The sequence below is a fragment of the Mus pahari genome, chromosome 18 (assembly GCF_900095145.1).
Source record: "Mus pahari chromosome 18, PAHARI_EIJ_v1.1, whole genome shotgun sequence".
Taxonomy (NCBI): Eukaryota; Metazoa; Chordata; class Mammalia; order Rodentia; family Muridae; genus Mus; species Mus pahari.
In genome coordinates, this window is record NC_034607.1 from 4,142,276 (window position 1) to 4,153,589 (window position 11,314).

Below are 11,314 nucleotides of genomic sequence, written 5' to 3' on the forward strand. Positions count from 1 at the left end.
CCAGCTGAAGAGTGTGTATAGCCTGGTTTGCCTGTCAGTCCTCAGGGATGCGATGAAAGCTTTGTGTTGTTCAACAGTCAGATACCCAACTCTGTTGCCTTGTGGAAGATGAATAAATGCAATGCTTCTTAAAGTGATCTCTTCTCCCTGACCCACAAATCTTTTGGTACTACCATTGTGGGAAACCAAAAAAAGGTTAGTAATTGAGCAGAAAACAATTTTGTGGAAATTTGACCTGAAGTTAGTGAAATAAAACTTTGAAGAGTGAAAAAACAAAACAAAACAAAACAAAACAAAACAAAACAAAACAAAACAAAACAAAAGTGCTTCCTTCTCTGTGGAGCAAGGGATGCTTTCCTAACTCTGACTTTTCTTTCTCCTTAGGACATCTCTCCCTTGAGGCTGAGACTTCTTTGGGTCTCTTTCAGTCCGAGCTTTGTGAGACTGTCCCCATCCTGGTCACCACAGGAGTGTTGGGAGCTGCAGCTCTCTGGCTGTGCTGGGTAGGTAGCCCTCTTAGCATTTCCTTCGTGTCCATGGGAGAAACAGGAGCATGGTGGGGACAGTGTGTAATGGTGGTGAAGGGTAGGGTGGGGACAGTGTGTAATGGTGGTGAAGGGTAGGGTAGGGACAGTGTGTAATGGTGGTGAAGGGTATGGTGGGGACAGTGTGTAATGGTGGTGAAGGGNATGGTGGGGACAGTGTGTAATGGTGGTGAAGGGTATGGTGGGGACAGTGTGTAATGGTGGTGAAGGGTATGGTGGGACAGTGTGTAATGGTGGTGAAGGGTATGTGGGCTGGAAAAGTTGATCTCTAGATGAAATATCATGCATTTTGTCACTGAATTCTTAGAAATGAGTCCTGATACAGTCAAGAGCAAGACACGCTGTCCAGTACCCCCTCCCTTTTTTTTCAAATATGTTTTTATTTTGTAATATTTGTTTATTTTTTATTTATTTATCATTATTATTTTTTATTTTATTAAAACAGGGTTTCTCAGCCGGGCATGGTGGCACACGCCTTTAATCCCAGCACTCCGGAGGCAGAGGCAGGCTGATTTCTGAGTTCGAGGACAGCAGGGCTATACAGAGAAACCCTGTCTCAAAAAAACAAAAAACAAAACAAAACAAAACAAAACAAAAAAAAAAACCAAAACCAAAATCAAAACAAAACAAAACAAAACAGGGTTTCTCTGTATAGCCCTGGCTGTCCTAGAACTCACTCTGTAGACCAGGCCGGCCTCAGACTCAGAAATCAGCCTCCCTCTGCCTCCCGAGTGCTAGGATTAAAGGCGTGCACCCCCACTGCCCAGCTAGATTTGATTATTTTATGTATATATATTTATTTTATCTATATGAATACATGGTTTTCATGCACAGCAAAGAGGGCATAGGGTCCCATCACAGACGGCTGTGGACCTCCAGGTGGCTGCTGGGAGTTGAACTCAGGAACTCCGTAAGAACAGCTATTGGTCTTAACTACCAACCCATCTCTCCAACCTCTGCCCAGTCTCTCTTTATCCTCCTCCTATCTCTGTAGCCTCAGTGTCAGGGGACCCTCCCTGCAGTGAGCTTCAGTGTCCTCCACCCCAAGCCAGACCCTGTGATCCTGGCCCACACTGCTATCCACTGTCTTTGGTTTCCTTGCTGAGAGCCACCTGCTTCCCTTCATGTATTATTTCCTCTTGCCTCCTTGCCAGAGCTTCATTTCTTTGTTATGTCCTCCTGACTGAGATGTCCTCCTCACTTAAGCAGCACACCCTGCTGCTTCAGACATCTCTGTTTAAGCCTCTGCGTGGGAGCTCTTCAATGTCTCTGAGCCAGGCCAGCTCTCCTAACATTCACACAGCATTGTTTCCGGTCCCTGTGAGCTTCAGGTTGTAACTCTCCATAATCTTTAATTCTAAGGCATGCATATATTGGTCTTGGTTTATTTTCCTGTGGAATGACAAAATCCCCTGACAAAAGCAAGGGAGGAAGTGTGTAGTTTTGCACAGACCCAGGGCATGGCCATGGAGTTGGGAAGCTGGAGTAGCTGGCTACAGTACATCCAGTCAAGGGGCAAAAAGCTCCAAAGGCAGTGTAGGTAACTTTGTCCCTTCTATGAAGTGTTGTTGGGTTCTGAATGGAGGCAGAGAAAAGCCAATTCCAGCTTAAAAAATGAAAGCTTTATTTTCTGTGTGCTCAGGGAGTTGGCCAGTTCAGGAAGATGAATTGTTTATTTAAAGGGTAAACCCACAAAAACTAGCATGGCAGTGGTGGCTGGAATGCCTTTAATCCCAGCACTCTGAAGGCTGAGGCAGGTGGATTTCTGTGTTTGAAGTCAGCCTGGTGTACGTAGTGAATTCCAGGATAGCCAGGGCAGTACAGAGAAACCCTGTCTCGAAACCCCCCTCCAACCCAACCCTCCAAAAAACCCCCACAAAAACAGGCTGCTTGGGTGGGGACTGGGGAGGGTTTCCAGGTTATCCAATCCCAGTTTGACATTAAAGGTTAAGCAAGGGAGCATATGAAGTAGACTGGGCTTTTCCTAGGACACTTGTCTTCAAGTCTTTAACTCATTCCCTTAGACACTCCATTGGGAAACAAGACCCTTAAGCCATCCTCATAGATCCTCCTCCAGAACTCAAGGTGATAAAGGAACTATGTGCAGTTAATGAAGGCCTGGCAGGCCATTGACTCTATTCTTACATGGTAGACATCTTGATAATGATGACAGCAGGTTCTACCTTCGTTTACTGGTTTATAGACAATTAAGACAATATTTGGAGGGCCAGAGTAGGAGCAGGCCCCTGAGTCTGGGAATGTGAACTCAACTTGATCCTGTTAACAAAATGGGGAGCTAAATGGGAGAGTTGCTGGCAGCTGTCTCCTGACAGTGTAAGACAGGGCAGAGGCAGAGTCTGGCCATATTAGGAAAGAGTCTTCCAAACTCAATGGAATGAAGACAGTGCCTCCCAGGCAGTCCAGAGAGTAACGTACTCTTAATAACTTTCTCCAGGCCCACCTGGAGCGGACTTTCCTTTGCTACTGGACTCTGGATACTGTCAAGCTTTAGATCAGTTCTTACCATCAGAGTTTCCTTTAACATTGACCTGAGTAAATTATTTCTTCAATCCTGCTGGTGTTTCTGAAGGTCAATTTCTGCTTTTCCCTTTGCCTACACTACTTGTCCCTTGCTGAGCCTGTTTCACTCTCAATATCCCTCCTACTCCCACCTGCTCTCCTGGTGAGCCTGTTCTCGCTCTCAGGGGTTCAGGAACACATCCATAGATCTCAAGTCTTTGGTTGTTGTTGTTGTTTGCCTATTCACAGCTTTATAGAAAAATCTTTCAATTATCTGAAAACATACTAGTTTAACTAGTGTAATTGTGGTAGGAATGGGTAATGTTCATGGTTTGCAATATTGATATTTCTTCCTCATTTACAGGGAAGGATTGTCAACCCGGGATTACCCCATGAGCGGGAACCACTGGAGCTCCAAGAAGAGGACCCAAGCCAAGGGTTCAGCAGCCCTGCTGATAAACAGAGAGACTAAATCTTCCCCAGGGGTTCCCCAGCAGACTGGAAAAAAAAACAGTAGAGGCTGCTGGGGTGACTGCAAAACTCAGGGACAGAGTCATTGTCCTCTACTACATGTACAGAAGATATTGAATAAATTCTTAAAACATCTCAAGATGCTAGCAGTTCTGCTTTTTGGGAGCTGGACAATAAGAGGAAATGGAAGAGAGGCAAAAGGAAGGACTGGAGGGCAGAGAATAGGAGGGAGAGTGGAGGGGAGCAGAATGGAGGGGGGCCAAATGGAGGGGAGAGAATGGAGGGAGGCAGAGTACAGAAGAGCAGAGTGGAGGGGAGCAGAGCAGCTTTGTCAGCCTGAAAACTTTTGTCTTTACCTAGGCTGACACTTCCACATTCTACTTTCTATTCCTGCTTTGAGATCTGAAGTATACAAAGTTAGGGTCCTCAGTCCTCCTCTCTCTTTCCCAGTGCCCCCTCCCTCTGTATTTATCATGTTTCCAGAACTTCTATCACTATTCTGTAAGTCCTTCAAAGCTGTGCTCTGCCTGGGATCACAGCAGAAACATCTATCTCCTTTGCAGTGAAATAGTGACACACCTGTGGGTGAAATAGTGACACAGTAAATATCACCTGTGGAATGGTCCAGTTTAAGCAGGGAATCAAAGCATTTCTCTGTGCCCCTGTCAGACTGATTTCCATGCCACACAGTACTCCTGACAGTGAGTGGAGTGGGTGGGTGAAGGATGAGGAGGGTGTGGTCACCCCCCCCCCCCCAACCAGGAACACTCTGCTCCTTATGGTCAGAAAAGGACAGGTGGAGCAAAAGCTGGGGATCAGGGCTGAGGTCTGAGTTCCTCCAAGGGATGCAAGCTTTCTCCATTGACACAAACCCAGTCTCTGCTCTGTGTTCCCACCATGGTGCACACAGGCTCTTAATACACACACAGGAGAGAGGTCCAGTTGAACCACATAGCGGGGTGGGGTTACCCTTCCCTTCGACATTTTGTCTGCCCTGGTTCCAGACAGGCAGAAAGGTGAGCCAAATCAGCACTGACAGTCAGTTCAGTCACCAGAGAAACCCCTGTATCTTATGTGGGAAATCTGACACACAACTTTTAAGGAACTTAGAAAAGAAAATAAAACACTGTCTTAGCACTGAGATACTAACTCTAGATATTAACGCTCACCTAGTACTGACACTGCCCCCAAAAACTTCTTGATTGATTTTTTTTCTCTGCCATTTGACTTAGAAGTCAGGAACAATTTCAAAGGCAACAGGCAGCGGCAGAGAAATCTCCAACTTCTCAGTCAGAATAAGCAGTTGAAGAAAGCTGTTTATTGCGGGCAAGGAAACCCATGTAGGCTACTCGTGGGAAAGTCTCTGGGCCTGCAGATCTTTCTCTACTCAGTCCCAAGTCCTCCTCACCAATATGACAGTCAAGGGAACTGAAGGGCAGGGAGAGTATGGCTAAAAGGGCAAACTGCTGTCAGGTTGGCCTGGGGTAGTGAGGCTGTGGGCTCATTCCCGGGGACAGGACCTTGCCACAAGCCATCCTTCTGGGAGCTCTTTTACCCTTTGCACTCAGCTACAGCCAGACTCCTTTCTGTGCCCACACTACTCCTGACTGTTAATTCATGGGTTGGGTGGGTTGGGTGGGTAGGTGAGGGACCTGGGGATGTGGTCACACCACTCTTTACCCCATAATGAGCATAAAATGACAGCTGGTGTGCTTGGTGTCTTTGTCTGTTAGTGTTGTTGTTCTTGGTGGTGGTCCTGGTGGTAGTGGTGATATTTTTGTGTGTAGGGAGTCTGTGTTTGTGTTCATGTATTCCACCAAGTGCTGTGACAACCTCAGAATAAATTTCAAGAGACCTGCATCTTCCTACCTGTGGATCCTTGGGATCAAACTCAGGTCCTCCGGTGTTAAAGCAACTGCCTTTGTTTTTGTTTTTGTTTTTTTGGTTTTTTTTGTTTGGGTTTTTGTTTTGTTTTGTTTTTCAAGACAGGGTTTCTCTGTATAGCCCTGGCCGTCCTGGAACTCACTTTGTAGACCAGGCTGGCCTCGAACTCAGAAATCTGCCTGCCTCTGCCTCCCAAGTGCTGGGATTAAAGGCATGTGCCACCACCGGCCAGCTACAACTGCCTTTCTTGATGGCTCTCTATATTGTTTTTATTATTTGATGTGTGTGGCTTCCTTTCAGAGATCTCCAGTCAGGGACAGAGGCATGCTGTAACTCTTGTAAGCAGACAAAACCTACTATGTAGAAGTAGTTCATGTACCTCAGCAGAGGGTCCCTTCATGGGGCCACAATGTAACCTAATAGATGATAAAGATACAGAACAAATGCCAGGGTGTGATAACTGTACAACCATCTGGGACACATTAAGAGACAAAGTTTATAAGAACAAAATTTACATTAAGATGAATACAAATCAATAAGTGGTTAAATATAAAGTTAACATAAGGTCAATTGCAGTTGTAGAACTGGCTGGACCATGTACCAGAGTGCAGTAGTTGGTAAGGTAACTAACTGTAAGTAGCAATTTGTTTCCATCAGACTCCTGCACAAGGAACAAGCACATGGAAGCTTTGTAAAGGGAGCCACCATCTTTTTGACAAATTAAAAGCACTTCAAGTAGATCCACCCAAACTTTTCCTGCCTGAGGAGTAGCTCTGAGGAGTCTGAGAGTTCCATGGAGGCTCCCAGTTGGAGGAGGCAGCAGAGGAATCTGCAGAGCCTGAAGAGTTCCTGGAAATATCAGAGAAGGGCTGGTCCCTGGAAAGATGCTTTAAAACGTGAACTCACCAAATTAGAAGGAAAGATGATAAAACAACTGGGTTCTCAGGGGAGAAGATAAATCAGGAGGGACTGAGATGCTGTGGTCCATGCTGAGCCAGAAACCCTGTGGAAGTCCAAAATGTGTGCTGCTGACTATAAAGGGCTGGTTGAAGTAGCTGAGCAGGGTCCTCTGGTTCACTGGGAAAGTCTGCTCTTCATTCTTGGCTCTCAGTGTCTCCTGCTCTTTGAACTCCAGCCCCTCCTGCTCTAGCCACACAGCATGGGGCTCCATTCTCAGAGTCTTGGGGTCCTCATCGAATCGCAGGAACTATGTGTGGTTCACTAAACTGACTACCATGATATGGGGTTCCCCCGAGGCCGGGAGGCGATGAGGGAATACCACAGCGAGTGTAAGCCTGTGGATGGCGGGCAGTGAAACTCAGACGTCCTCTCAGGACTCCTGGACAGTGCTCTGGCCAGGAGGGGAGCAGGGCGAAGGGTTTGGGACCCGGGTGGAGAAGGGGAGGAAGGTTCAGTGGGCGATGCAGGGGCGGGGCTTCCCCAGTGGAGCCCCACTCCACCCAGCAGCTCCTCCCGGTAGAGGCCAATTCCCTCAGGACCCCGCAGTTACCAGCGCAGGGCTGTGGTGGGGGCTAGAGCGCCTGCCAGCCACAGGAAGAAACCTGCAGAGCGCCATCAGTCAGATCTAGAAATTCAGGGCGGGTTTGATTCCTGTGGATCTGTGTGGACTTTATAATACCGCGCGGAAGTCCCAAACGCATGCTGCTGAGTGTCACACTGTGGTCCATGCTGAAGCCAGAAACCATGTGGAAGTCCTAAGGGCGAGCTGGTGACTATAAAGGCCAGGGTATGTATGACTTCAGTCTGAGGATGAGAGACATAGAAGGTTTCTGTGACAACCTCTTCCTTATCGCCCACCTAAAAAAAAAAAAAAGGAAAAGAAAAGAAAAGAAAAGAAAAGAAAAAACCATTGAAGAGAACTTTTTTTCCCATAGCCTGAAGACATTTTAATTCTTTGTAATGATTCTGTGCATCGCACAGTTTCACCCCAGGAATTTTCTGCTTGGGTGCTGCAAACCCCTACCGGCAGAGATGGGGAAAAAAACGACATGACAAAGCAAGTTTCAAGCTGTGGGAAGCGGGTGTGGCCAGCAGCTGCGTCCTTTGTTCATGGACAGTTGAGGTATGGACCTTAGAATTAGCTTTTATTAAGTGGAAGAATTGAATGCCATGGAAAATGGCATGGCCAACTGAACTAACATGCAGGTCCCGTACCCAGTCAGGTGGTAGGCTATGTACAAGGTTCCCTTGTTCATAGCATCCTCATATGTCTGCTAGTTTGGGAGGCACAGAGTGCAGAGTAATTGCTGTCTGCCTCTTTGTTGGCGACATTTAGGATGTGGGTGCAGACTTTGAAATCTTCCACAGGGCAAGGGAATCCATCTGACAGGGGAGACACAAGGAGTAACTCATCTTCCCTGTAGATAAGGAGGGGTTTCCTGGACAGGTCTACACAGCCTGAGGCAGAAGCAGCAGGTTGTAGTCCCATGCAGCCTGTAATGAGGCTAGCACATAACTACTTGGGCCCGGAGACATCAAGCCATGCAAGTGTATTGCATATTTAATCCAGTTTACTCAAGTATTCAATTTCTCATAACCAGTTTCTCTCTCTCTCTCTCTCTCTCTCTCTCTCTCTCTCTCTCTGTGTGTGTGTGTGTGCGTGCTTGCTTGTTTATTTTTGTCTTGTTTATAGAGACACTTTCTCTATGTAGCCCTGGGTGTTGTGGAACTTGCTCTGTAGACCAGATTGGCCTCAAACTCAGAAATCTACCTGCTTTTGCTTCCCAAGGGCTGAGATTAAAAGTGTGTGCTGCCACCATCTGGCATAATCAGATTTTTTATAAAAAAAGTATTTATTTATTTAATGTATTTGATTATGCTGTCATTCTATTTATTTATTTATTTATTTATTTATTTATTTATTTATTTGTTTGTTTGTTTGTTTGTTTGTTTAATGTATGTGATTATGCTGTCATTCTCTTCAGACACACCAGAAGATGGCATCAGTTCCCATTACAGATGGTTGTGAGCCATCATGTGATTGCTGGGAATTGAGCTCAGAACCTCTGAAAGAGCAGTCAGTGCTCTTGACTGCTGAGCTATTTTTCCAGCCTGCATAATCAGTTTTTTATACATCCAAATTTGAAATTTATTTTATGTTTTACAAACTTTAAGGTTACTTGTTTTCAGTTACTTTTTTCAGGCTTAACTTTGACAGCATATACAGAAGACTATGAAAGGGAGATGTAAATTAATTTCTCTGCAACTTTGTCTCTAAATGAATTACACCTACACTTAGTGTGAGTACAAATATAATTCTGAGCACCTTAAAGAATTGGATCATTTGGGCTGGTGAGATGGCTCAGCGGTTAAGAGCGCTGACTGCTCTTCCAAAGGTCCTGAGTTCAAATCCCAGCAACCACATGGTGGCTCACAACCATCATAATGAAATCTGATGCCCTCTTCTGGAGTGTACAGNATAAATAAATAAATAAATAAATAAATATATTAAAAAGAGAATTGGATCATTTATAAGGTGACAAATTATTTGTGTATCTACAAATTATTAAATACAGTTTACAATAAATTAGTAACTTTTATAAGATTAAAATTTTGTTCTTGCTCTTGCTTCTCTCTCGCCCTCTTGGGCTCTTCTCTTCCCCCTTCCCTTTCCCCTCTCTCCACCTGCTCATGGCCATGGCCAGCTTGTACTTCTTTACTTTCTCCCTCTCTCTGCCTTTCTCTGCCTCTATTACCCTCTTAACTTCCCTCCCCATGCCCTGAACAAACTCTACTCTATACTAAAAAATAAAATAAAATTTCATAATTTTATCCATGTTAAGTTTGAGATTTACAATGTACAATTTTTGAATTGAAGATTCTTTAGTATCAAGATTCTTCTTCTTCTTCTTCTTCTTCTTCTTCTTCTTCTTCTTCTTCTTCTTCTTCTTCTTCTTCTTCTTCTTCTTCTTCTTCCTTTTTGAGACAGGTTCTCTCTTTTATATAGCTCTCACTATCCTGGAACTTGCTATGTAGACTAGATTAGTCCCGAACCCACTGGGATCGGTTTGTCTGCCACTCAAGTGCTGGAATTAAAGATGAAGGGCTAGGATGCCAAGAGCAGCCTCCTCTGGAATCTTCCCCAGGGCAAGTTTTTCGGACCGGGGTGGGTGGCTCACCGCTCTGGCCAACCTTGCCACTCTTGTTAACCTGCATAGTGCCAGAGCCTTAGCAGGGGCTATCAGCGGTTCCAAATGCATCTCCTTCTTTTCTTGAGCCTTGGTGTTATCTTGTCCATTTAGCTTGTTCTGGATACTTCAACGGACAGTTCTAGAAAGCAAAGCACTGTCTCCCTTTCAAAGGGATCAGGTGTTTTTATCTGGCCTTGTCACTGTGTCTTGTCCTCCACTTTGTTGGAGGCTCAGAGAACTACCCTCACCCCTCAGCAAGGGGGGGGGGGTGAGATGGGGTGGGGTGGGGCTTGCTGTTACCTGCTGGACTGGTCTCTGAGGTTGGCTCAGTGTAAGAGCCTGGAGACTGCTTACTGCAAGGACCACCAGCGAGGGAGGAGTCCACTGGGGATCAAGTTACATTTCTCCAGACAAGCACCTCAGATTTCTTTTGCCCTCTGCTTTTGGAGTTCCAGAGCTAAACACTCGGGCTTATCTCTGATAATCATTTGCAGAAGCAGCAGCTTGTGGGTCCCCTCAGGTACAGCAGCAGACACTGGGCAGACAGGTTCCTACTGTAGGCTGGAAATTTCTCACCTCTGTGCTGATAGACTGGATGTGCAAAACATCAGCAAACACAGACCCAAGTGTCCCCAGTACGTCCTACATTCCGGTAATTGTAGAACAAAGCTGTGCATGAGGCAGATTAATGGTTCAATTCCAAACCTCAATATCCTATTCTGGGGGTGGGAGAAGAAAAAGAGAAAACAAAACAAAACAAAAAACAAAACAAAACAAAAAAAAATTCTGGAACTGTCTAGAGAAAGTTAATGTCTTTTGCAAATTTTGGTAAAATGGAAATGCTGAAGAGGAGCTGGAGGGATAGCTCATCAGTTAAGAACACACATCTTGGGGCTGGTGAGATGGCTCAGTGGGTAAGAGCACTGACTGCTCTCCGGAAGGTCCTGAGTTCAAATCTCAGCAACTGCATGGTAATGAGATCTGACACCCTCTTCATGTGCATCTGAAGTCAGCTACAGTGTACTTATGTATTTAATCTTTGGGAGCAGGGACTGAGTGAGTGGAGTTGACCGGAGTGAGTGGGGCCAACCAGAGGGAGCAGAGATCCTAAAATTCAATTCCCAACAACCACATGAAGGTTTTGTACAGCTACAGTGCACTCACATACATAAAATAAATAAATCTTACAAACAAAAAACAAAAACAAAAATTACCAAATCCATGTCTCTTCTGGCACCCAGAGCTGGTACCCGAAGACCAAAGCCAGCTCCAGCTCCAGGGGATCCAAGATCTTTTAGCTTTTATGGTCACCTGGGCTCACGTGTGCACACAATTAGAAATAATAAGAAAGTTAAGAAAGAAGGAGTATTACAGGCAGTCATCACCTCAGATTGCAGACACAAGAATCTTTCTTGAGTCTGTTTGGAGGTTTTAGCAGGTGGACCACAGACTGGTCTGCTCATATTCATGGAGGGTCCATTGTACTTGTCCTCTGAGCCTGCAGCTTGGGGATAAATGCAGGCTTGTGGAGAGGTGAGGAAGGAAGGGACCATCTGCTGAGCTAGCGAGATCAGCAGAATCAGTCAACCCTGGTGATCAAAGGGTTGATGGATGTTGCAACCGGATCATCCTCACAACCACAAAGCGCTCTCTCTCTCTCTCTCTCTCTCTCTCTCTCTCTCTCTCTCTCTCTCTCTCTCTTTTCTTTCTTTCTTTCTTTCTTTCTTTCTTTCTTTCTTTCTT